The sequence below is a fragment of the Zalophus californianus genome, chromosome 2 (assembly GCF_009762305.2).
Source record: "Zalophus californianus isolate mZalCal1 chromosome 2, mZalCal1.pri.v2, whole genome shotgun sequence".
In the NCBI taxonomy this organism is placed as follows: domain Eukaryota; kingdom Metazoa; phylum Chordata; class Mammalia; order Carnivora; family Otariidae; genus Zalophus; species Zalophus californianus.
Window position 1 is genome coordinate 135,768,761 of NC_045596.1, and position 4,303 is coordinate 135,773,063.

The 4,303-nt window shown below is 37.0% G+C and overlaps 1 pseudogene; it reads right to left on the reverse strand.

The window, feature by feature from the left end:
* Window positions 1-1,181: 1,181 nt before the first annotated feature.
* On the reverse strand, window positions 1,182-2,266 carry LOC113925963 (annotated as a pseudogene).
* Window positions 2,267-4,303: the final 2,037 nt, after the last annotated feature.

Sequence of the window (4,303 nt, forward strand, 5' to 3'; positions counted from 1 at the left end):
CTAGAGAGAACTAATTCTTATTCCCTTAAAGGTGATAGGACTCCCTTTAAGAATGCATGGTTTACAGCATCACCATAGCACATACCCTCCCCAATGAATAATACAAATAATACATTATATGTTAAAAAGAAGAAGAAGAAGAAGAAGAAGAAGAAGGTAGTAGGAAGGGAAAAATTAAGGCAGGGGAATCGGAGGGGGAGATGAACCATTAGAGACTATGAACTCTGAGAAACAAACTGAGGGTTCTGGGGCAGGGAAGGGGGTGGGAGGATGGGTTAGCCCGGTGATGGGTATTAAGGAGGGCATGTATTGAATGAAGCACTGGGTGTTATACGCAAATAACGAGTCATGGAACACTACATCAAAAACTAATGATGTAATGTATGGTGATTGACATAATAAAATAAAATTAAAAAAATAAAACAGAAAAAAATAACATACAGAAGTTAAAAAAATAATGCATGGTTTAAATAATTCCTTTGATAAGGTACAAATCACACTATACAATATGACTAATATAAAAACAAAATCTCTCTCTGCCAATTAAATGACACATATATTATATAAACATCATTACTTTCACCAATTTAAAATGCCATCTTAGTTTACTAGGGTCAGACAGGAAAAAATGAGAGGGTAGTTTGTTGGGGAGGTGACAGAGTTTCAGATCATCCTTGGGTAGGACATAATTTAGTATGTTTATGCCTCATAAATATTACCCAAATGAATCTATATATAAATGACAATGACCATAATAAAAGTAGTTAAAAGGACTGAAGAAATATTGAAAGGAATAATTAATTCCTTAAAAAGCAGGTTTGTGCATTCATTATTATCCTCATTCACATCTGTTTCATTATGTATGTCTTTTTATACGATGTTGAAGAAAAACAGAGAATTTTCTGTTCACCCTGGAAAGTCCCACAGCATGTTTATAATTTTCTTCTGAGTTCTTTTTTTTTTTTTTTTTGCATATAGCTGGATGGCCTACCAGGTCCTTTATGCAGTTGAATTTACAAGGTGACACCAAGTTAAGACAAAGTTCCTGCTTGGATGCCTTCATCTCCCTCCCCTGAATCCTGATCCACTGGCTGCCAAAGCTCGAAGGGGTTTGGGGTAGGGTGCTTCGTCATGGGAAAAGCTGCTATGGTTGGCCCAGCACATGGGTAGAGGGGAAGGTTTCATTTCTTTACAATCTGAATGACATCCTTGTCCTCCAATGTATGATCTTTACCCACTTTTTGAGGATTGTGTTTCACAGACAGACCCCAGACCAGAGTGTATTTAAATTCTTTGATAAGATTTTTGTGAATCTTCATGCAGAAATCCTCCACCATAGGCCTAGAGTAAGGCAGCACCACTGGGGATGTATAATCTGACATCTGGCCTTTGGGTTTGGTGTAAATCCTCACTAGTTTCAGATAGTCCCAGATCTTTTCCAAGAGGTCATCAAAATTCCAGCGGTGATGAGCAGAGATGGGTACACAGTAAGGCACCTTATAGATGATATCCAATTCCTCAATGGAGATCTGATCAATCTTATTCAACACATAGATACAAGGGATATAAACTCTGTTTCCTTCTACCACGTCGATGAGGTCATCCACTGTGGCATCACTATGCAGTGTCACATCAGCATTGTGAATTTTGTGTTCAGCCAGAATGCTCTTCACAGTTTCAGCATCCAGCTCACTCTGAGGGCAAGTGGCCATGAGATTAATGCCTCCTTTATCCTTCTTCTTAAAGCCAATGTTGGGGGGTTTGCAGTTCCAGCTCATTTTCAATTATCTTTTTTGTGTCCTAAGGGTTTTAGGACATCCAGAACAATCAGGATCAAGTTACATGTTCAGGCCACTGCAATGACTTGACGGCTTCTACCTTTCCCATCCTTGGCAGGCTCAGTGATACTTGGAAGATCCAGGAGCTGGATCTCAGCACCTTTGTATCTGATGACACCAGGCACAGTGGTCAGAGTACTGAACTCATAGACTGCCACCTCAGAATATACTCTTGCCAGGTTACTAAGCAGTGTTGACTTCCCCACTAATGGAAAACCCACAAACCCAATCCGAATATCACGTGTCTTGGCCACATCAAAACCTTCTCCTGGCCCACCACCACCACCACCTTTTGGGGTAATGAGCTCTCTACGAAGGTTAGCAAGGCGAGCCTTAAGCAGCCCTAGGTGGTGTGCTGTGGCCTTGTTCTTTTGAGTCTGAACCATCTCAGCTTCGATCTCCACGATCTTGGCTAAGGCGCTGCTCATGGTGGCAAGTCACAGGGGGTTGGGGGAGAGCATAGTGGCCTCTGCACAGACTACTTCCCTTCACACTTCTTCTGAGTTCTTAATGAGAGGCTTTAAATTTCAATAAAGAATATTCTTCCACTTGGGAACTCAAGAAGAGTTTGCAGCAGTTCATTCCCAGACAATATTTTATGGCATCATTATGCCAAAATTTTCACCAAGTAATTTCACTCAAATAATTCAATAAGAAAATACCTCTGTAAACAGTTTTCTTGATCTTTATAGCATCAATTAATTAATGGCAGTCTTTTAAAAAAATCTTCCCACAATAATATGTTGTTGAATCCAGTTGTTTTTAATAATTTCATTATATCAATGCTTCAGTCAGAATAATTAAATGAGCTTATTAATGTCATTTTAAATTATATTGTGACATACATTTATCTTTTAACATATAATTTGACTCCTTTCTATTCGTAGTACTTTCCCACAAAGTCTGGTCTACATATGCAGTGTGTAATAGGATATTTAGAAACTAATTTTCAATACCTTCATAAACACAATTCCTGAAACAGTAAGATAATTCAACTGAAGGCAATTTTTTTGTTGTTTAAATTTTGGACAGTTGTTTTGGTTTTGTATTCATTGGTAAATATAAAATATGCTAAAGTAACATAAGAGGGAAAAAACCATCATTTAATATTAATTATAATTAATATTTAATATTAATTATAATATTAATTAATTATTAGCATAATAATTCAAACCTTAAACCTTTGACAGTATATTTAGTTATTAAATGTAAATACATGGAAACTTAAGCCGAGGGGCATTGAACATACATACAACTAAAGACACAGACTCTGGAATCAAATCACTAAGTTTGAACCTGAGCTCTGACATGTACTCTCTGGATGACCTTTGTCTAATAATAATTAGCCACTAGTTCTTTATTCTCCTTATTTCACTTTCCTTCTCTGTGAAAGAGGGATATTAATAGCATATGGATTGAAGAAAGAAAACAGACATGACAAAGTTTATATTGTGGCAGGCCGAAGGAAATGAACCTCTGGAGGAAATCAAAATAGATAACTTTAGTATTTGGGATTGACTGGAAAAAAATAGTAAGAAGTTTCTGGTGAGGGAATGTTCTATATCATGATATGAGTTGAAAAGATGGATGCATTTGTCAGAAATTTCAGTTTGTCCCTAATATCTCTTAATTTCATTATATGCAAAGGATACCTCAGTGACGTTTAAAAGATGATAATGATAAAAATATTCAATATAATTTCCAGCAAGTATAGAGTGACTGTCTCATAGTAATCAATTACTGACAACCTTGAAAGTAAGGGCTTGGCTGTGTCCTTACTTTGCCTATGATGATAGTGGCAAATAGTAGCTTTGAGCTTCTCCTTCCTTCCTTCACTCCACAGATATTTTTCAGTGACTTCATGCGCTGATACATCAGAGTTGAACAGGACATAATCCCTGTCTTTAAAGAGCTGATAGTGGAGCTAATGTTGGCATTTCTCTTTATTTTTCTTTTTTTTAATGTTGGCATTTATTAATTTGCCTCCTCATCTGTAGGAGAGTGTGATGCTGGTAAGCACCCTCTTAACCTTAAACTAAGTAGAAGAATTCATTATTCATGAAACAAAAATATAGAGCTACTCTGACTTTAGGCATTCCTGGATTTAGAAACCAAAAATGTGGTATTTCTGGCTCATATTTTCCTCTGTCCATTGACTCTGCTTTTCTTTGCACGTTCTTTCTTTCTGACTCCTTCATCAGACCAGGGAAATTTGTGGCAATCCACTTACTGACACAAGTATTTATCTTCAAGAAAGAGAGACCTTTTATTTCCCAGGGTACATATGCCAAAACATCTGTCAAAAAACTAGACAGACCTTGACTGTCTAGCTATACAGCATGGACAGTGGGTAGGATTATCTTCACATATCATATGGAATAGATTTTCTTTTTTTTTTATTTTATTTATCTGAGAGAGAGAATGAGAGAGAGAGAGAGCACAAGAGTGGGTAGGGTCAGAGGGAG